The sequence below is a fragment of the Echinops telfairi genome, unplaced genomic scaffold (assembly GCF_000313985.2).
Source record: "Echinops telfairi isolate 266 unplaced genomic scaffold, ASM31398v2 ScPeMD7_7469;HRSCAF=8507_1, whole genome shotgun sequence".
In the NCBI taxonomy this organism is placed as follows: Eukaryota; Metazoa; Chordata; class Mammalia; order Afrosoricida; family Tenrecidae; genus Echinops; species Echinops telfairi.
Window position 1 is genome coordinate 64,948,310 of NW_022111373.1, and position 6,985 is coordinate 64,955,294.

At 39.3% G+C, this 6,985-nt stretch overlaps 1 pseudogene; it reads right to left on the bottom strand.

Annotated features, from left to right (window-relative positions):
- Positions 1-2,583: 2,583 nt before the first annotated feature.
- LOC101640267 overlaps positions 2,584-6,985 on the bottom strand; it is an 8,224-nt pseudogene continuing 3,822 nt past the window's right edge.

The following is a 6,985-nucleotide window of genomic DNA, read 5'->3' on the forward strand; positions in this document are numbered from 1 at the left end:
GTTTGTTTGTTTGTATGTTTGTTTGTTAATTGCCTTCTAATGACTCCTACCTGGTCCTGACAACACCCCACGATCACACCAGCTGGTGTGCTTCTTCCATGTGGGCATGTTGCTTCTCTGCTTGATGGGCGCTTGTTTAAATTCAAGTCTTTAAGACCCCAGACATTATATCTTTTGATAACCGGGCACTATCTGCTTTCTTTACCACATTTGTTTATGCACCCATTTGCTTATGCACCCATTTTGAGGGTGAGCATTACAGAATGTCAATTTGTTAAAATGAAATGTTCTTTGCATTGAGGAAGTATATGAGCAGAGTCCCAAAGTCCATTCACCATCTCAGTGTATTGTCATGTAAATATATGTCCCTAGGCCACTTCTCTTGATGCTCCTGGATCATCCAATATTGTAAACTATCAAATATTATAACTTAAGGCATAATTTTTTTTCTTGAGTATTTTGAGTTTAAGCCATACTGAACTTGTTTTTCTGTTTTTGTTTTCTAACTCCAGATCTTTGCACATTACATTATAATATTTGGCTTTGCCAGTGTATGAAACCTAACCCAGGACTGATGAACTTACAAAGACAGCAAGTAGAGTGCGGGTTTCCGGTGGGAGGGAAGGTCAAAGCAAGCTGGTGCCAAGGACTTCAAGAAGGAAAATAATGACTAGAACCTGATTGTGGTAGCAATTGTACAATACTACTTGGTCTGATTGAGGTATGGAATGATATATCTGTATTACCTCCCAATAAAGTGGTTAAAAAAAAAGAAACTCGTAAATATTTCATAAGGGGTGCAATTTTGCTAAATCTTTAAATAAATAAGCAGTCATATCAATCTTTCAGTTAAGGTGATGAAGAAGCTACAATGCCTATATAAAATGTTACTGACTTATTTCATGGATGCATATATGGCCCCTGATTTTAACATAAATCAAATTGGATGACTTATCATTGCTTTCATCCAGGAATAAATGTGATACAGTTGTCATGCTTGCCCCAATGGAACACAACTTATCCCAATGGAACAAGTGTCAATAGATTGGATGAAAGTCATGATGAAAATAGTTCAGTATTATTTTAACAAATGCTGATTCACTAATGTTTATGTTGGCTTAGAGAATGATAATGTGTTTTAAAAAGTAATGATTCAATAAAAAAATGTGCGCAAAATGTGAAGTCTTATTTTTAGAATTATGGAATTATGTAGCTGATTTATTCCAGTTATGAACTTGAGCTCTATAATAAGCATAAACAAAGAGCTATTTCAATAAAAATTAAACAAATATGAAATGTTGAGTCACCGTTAAATTGACAAGAGTCTTTTTGCTCTTTTCTTTGTTGTTATGTGTGTTCCGGTCATTCCCACTCTCTTCCACCTTATCTGTTGTTGGTTAGGGTCCGTACAGTAGAAGGCCTTTGTACAGCCAACAAACAGACAAGTAAACATCTTTCTGCTATTCTCTACTTTCAGACAAAATCTGTCAACACTAGGAATAATAGCCCTCAGGTCATGGTCACTTCTGAACCTGGCTTTCATTTTTGGCAGCTTCCTGTCAATACTTCGTTGCATCTGCTTTGTTTTTGTTTTTCATTTTTAAAAATTTAATCAGCAAAATTTACTTACCTGTGTTATTCATAACATCGCTCAATAATTTCTCCATTCTATAGAGTCTCCTTTCTTTGCAATAGGCATAAATATGAATCTCTTCCAGTCTGTTGGTCAGCTGGCTGCCACTATAAGTGCTTCCAGTGTTGCATTAGCTTGTTGAAACATTTTAATAGCTAGTCTATCAATTCTTGAAGTTTTGAGTTTGGCTAACGCATTCAGTTCAGCTTGAACTTCTGTATTCCATACTATTTTTGATCACATGCTACCTCTTGAAATAGTTGAAAGTAGACCTATTCATTTTGATTCGGTGGCTATATGTATTCCTTCCATTTCCTTCAATGCTTCCTGCATCACATCAATAGCATGCCCATAAAATCCTTCAACAATGCAACTCTAGGCTTCAATGGGTCCTTCTTTCACCTTCCAATATTTTGAAAGTGTTTTTCTCCTTGACTTTCCAATTCCAGGTTTTGCACATTTCATTACAATAATTTACATTGTCTTGTAGAACTGCTACATGCCTTCTTCTTCTTTTAACTAGTATATGGGGACAAAGGAAGAGTGATCCATGCTGGCACAGGTCAAGAAATATGATAGAGTCATCGTTTTAAAAGGAGGTGGCAAGTGGGTGGGAGTATCATCTGTTCTAAAAGCAGAAGACAGACGAAGACAGGCACCACTGGTATAGAGTGTCTAGTCCAAATGCTAAGCTCTTTGTCCTAGCCCCTGGCTGTTTCTTTGGTCTGTCAGAAGACAAGATTCAGTTCCTAGGTACTGGTGGAGAAGGAAGAGTGTTTCATACACGTAGTAAAAGAAGAGTTTGAACTTAAATTTTTCCCTTTAAGAAATAATTTTAAATAAACAAATAAAATCCATCCTGTGCTGCACACAGCCCCTTTACATCCCTGGTATTGATTTGCGGAAAGAAGGAAGGGTTGGCAGCATGGGAAGGGCCTTCTCCCATTCTTCTACCACTTCAGTTTGGCTTCTTCCTTGGATACTCTGCTGTTGGGCTTGGAAGCTGTGGTAGTCCCTGGTTTAGAGGGTGGAGATGCAATGAAGTTCCATTTGGCCATCTACCCAGGTGATACTTGAAAGACTTGGCTTAAGAAATCCTGCAGATCATCAGGAGGGGTATCTGGGGTAGCTCCCTGCCTTCCATTGGGCTTGGGATGCAAGAACCAAATGTGACATGATAGGAGACTCTGCGGTACCTGGGGAAATTCACACACATTGGCATCCAGCCCACTCTGTGATGACACACGCCTTTCTGTGCAGAATAAATTCTCTTGAGACCTAAGATGCTTGACTTTTCCCAAAAGTCTCCTTCAGGATGCAACCTATTACACTCAGCACTGTATCTGGCCCTCTTGGGCCCTTGCAAAGCTGCTGTGCTTTCCCTGACAACAGCTACACATCGTAGTACTTATTGACTTCCTTGAGGTCATCCTGTAGCTTGGACAGAAATTCCTTCTCTGACTCAGCTCGTTCTCTGCCATTTATTTCATCTCATATTCCACTTTTCAGGGTGGTTGACAATGTCCCAGGTTGCCTACAAAACCTTGACAGTCTCCGCAGCCTGAGGATGGTGATTTTTGTCAGGGTGAACCATCACTGTCAGCTGCCTGTAGGTTTTCTTCAATTCTTCTACTTGATCCAAGGCAACTTCAGCCAATCCTACTGACCACTTTTACCAGCTGCTGCCATGGCCTTTTGTTTCTCAGCAGAGCCAGGTAATGCTGCGAGGCAGGAGAATCCAGTGGAGAGGATAGCCAAGTGGCCTTCCCTATCCAGCCTAATCAGATACCCAGTCCTACGAGACACCACTTGTCCAACTACAAAGCCTGGAAGGGCCAAAGCCAGAAGTAGCAAAGCACGCAGTAGCCTAAGAAAATGGGTGAGCAGCCCTACCTCAAAGCAAAACCCCTGAATCCAGGGGACTCCAGGGTTTCCCTGGTAGTTGCAAGTAGGGGAAGTAGAAAGAAATAAGGGTTCCTAGGGAACTGCCTGATACTCAGTCTCATTCTCTCTTGTACTTCCTGGTCCACTCCTGCCTCTCTTTTCAAAGACAACTCACTCTGAGCAAGATCCACTCCTTCTATGGGAGATTCTGGACCCCTTGTGGGACCATGGCTTTGATTGGACCATTGGGCTAGGATTGGGTGCTGTGTGCACTCGGGATTGATTGTTCTGTGTGGCTGCAAGTATTCTTAAGAGCTGAGCCTGCTGAGTGCCTGAATCCTAGAATAAAAGTGTGTGAGGATTCATGGAATGTCCTAAAGTACTGAGGGAAGCACCACCACTTCTTTGGGTTCCATGCAACAGTGTCCCCTGGGATGCTTCCAGGTGATGATGCCAGGGCTACCTGAGGGTTTTAAGTCACAGCCATCATGGTTGGTTCTGATGCAGAAGCTCCCCTGGGGGACATCTCCCCTCTTCCATAGCTTTAATTATGGTGCATTCAAGAAAATTTCAGTTATGAGTATGAGGAAGAAGGTAATGCTCTAAAATGTATTGTAATGATGATTGTACCACATTTCTGAAATATTGAACTGTATGAAATAAATATGCCAATAAAAAATGTTAAAAATAAAATAAAGAGAAGTACCCTGCTCCCTAAAAAAGAGAGAGACAGAATGAGAGAACACATTTTAGAGTTTGTTCTAACATACACTTTGGTCGTTTTTGTTTCCCTTATTCTTTTAATGAGTTTGTCTTTCATCATATATGATGTTCTTTACATCATGCCACACATTTGTGATCTTTCAGTCATCTGTGCTGCATGTGTTAAATCTGGTTTTGAGAGGTTCTCTAAATTATCGTGGGATATATTCAGAGTCATATTTTAGCTCTCATGGACTTGTTTTCATTTTCTTTTACTTCCCCTGAACTTAGGCAACTAATGATCTGTTTTACAGTGGGCCTCTAGCCTCCATTATCTCTTCCCACAGTTGTAGTCTATTGCTTTCCTCAACAATAGTATTGCCTTTGAGTTATGATAAATACAATAGATTATCAAACCTATCAGAGAGGTAGAGTTCTGTGGGTGGCACAATTGGCCTCAAGCCAGGGGGGGCGGGGAATGGAGGTTGAAGACAGTTCTCACATCTGCCTTGTGGAAATTGGCATTGAATTTGGAGTAGATTTGGGTTCTCCTTCTTTCTTCTTAACTCGAAGAAATCAGCCAGGATTTCACACCATTTCTTCTCATGTGACTGTAAAGAGAGTGATGCTTCTGGTGTAGGTCCTGGAACTTGGCACAGAGCATATTTCTGCAGTTGTTTTGATGAGGTCATTTAATTTTCTTATAATTATTTATTGGTCTTCCAAGTAAAATCTAGGATATTTGCTAGATTTAAAGAAAAAAATATTATGCTTCATGGAAAGTAAGTGCTATGTGATAATAGCACTCTAAAGTCTCCAAAATGTACCTTACGTCATATTCCTGAAATTGCTGAATGTGAACGCTTTACACCAGCGAACTTAACTCTAAGTTTCTACTCCATCATTTACTAATTTTGTACCCTGGAGCAGCTTTATGTTGCCCTGCCTACAACATAGAGACACCCACAAGTGTAGTGAATTCTCAGGGAAAACAGGTGACAGCTATTATCATAACTGCTTCATAAATTTGTGCAAAATGTGTAAGCAATATCTTTCAAGGCTGACATTTTTATATCTGGAAGATGGCTATGAAGGCACAGTCATGGCATGAGAACATTGTGAATGTGAATATTGGCATCAGAGGGCTCTTGTGGAGGAAATCTGTTCTGAAAGCAAGTACCAGGACAACCCTCTAGGGTGCATGGTCATTGAACTCCAGTGTGGGAAAAATGACAACACTTTTGAGCTTCATAATATCTTTAGGGATTTCTGCCCAACTCAGTTCTCTATAGTCTGCAACACCTTGTCCTTTTGAAAATGTCTTTGCCAACACCTTAGGGTAGCTGAAAAGAAGTAGACTATCTTTATAACTGCTATTCCTATTCCACACATCACCTGATTTCCATAATCAAAAAATATTACTTCAGGTGTATTATTTTGTAGAGGCAGTGATGACTAGGTATTTTTGTTCTATCTTTCTGTCCACAATTGATAATGTTGAGAGTAACCTATATGAAGCATTTTCTTTTTTTCTGTAGTGTTTAATTTAGTAATATGATAGTCTTTTAGATGTTATTCTCTTCTGAGAACAAACCAGACAAGGGGGGAGGAAAAGTAATTTTCTAGGTAGGCACACTCATATTTGGAATAATATAAGATTGCCAATATAATGGGGAAAAAAGAATGGAAAATATAAAGCATTGTATTCAAGCTACAGAAAAGGGAATGGAAAATTGAAAGTGTTTTCTTCAATCTACAGATTTAGAAACACTTTGTGAAAAGGCTATGTAGCTATGTAGACAATACCAATCACATAATAATAGCTATAAGGAAAATACGATCAACTTCGATAAAAGAATTGAAAACATATAATAGGAACATAAGTGGAAAAATTACTTATGAAATTAAAGAACTGCTAAAGTAAATGCATTTAACCAGGTTTGGATGTACTTAATCTGATAAGGATATTCTCTTTGATCTTATTATGTTGCATACTCTTAGAACTGCTCAATGAGAGTTTCTAATATTTTGGTAATGTGACAGAAAGCTATGACACCAGAAAAGCAGAAACAAAACCAAGAGCCAGAAGAAAAGACAGAGCATTGATTATCTTGGTCTACATAGAACGGAAAGTTGCCCCCAGGAAGGAAACATGATTGTGGAAATGGGGTAACTCCAGGGCACTTAACATGAGGACATCGGTTGGCTATCCCATGAAACTAGAATAGGCACTTTCAGGTTGAGGCTAATGGTAGTGTAGGATGTGTGATCCTGATTTTTAACCTGCTAACATTCTTAACAAATCAAAACCAAAGCAAACTCACCACCCTTGCATAGATGCTGACTCACAATGACACTATAGGAGAGGATAGAACTGTAACTATGAATTTCCAAGAGTAACTCTTCATGGGGTAGAAGCCCCTTCTTTAACCTGCAAAGCAGCTGGTGTTTCTGACCTGACCTTGCAGTTTGCAGCCCAACACATAATAACTGCACCACTAAGGCTCAACTAATAAATCCCATATTTATGACTAGAGTATGTGAGTTATGTGGGTCATTGCAATTAATTAGCAAACCTAACAGAAATGTAGAGAGTGATGTAGGAGGGAAGCTTGTCCTCAGAATTGGCCAAGAAGGAAATAGGGTAGAGATATGTCTGACTTTCTAAAGATTAGCCTTGCCATGATTATTTTGATTCTCCGCCCTCCTTGTGAAGTGAAAAGAGGCCAAGTGATATTCTTTTTTTTTTTAATCATTTTATTGGGG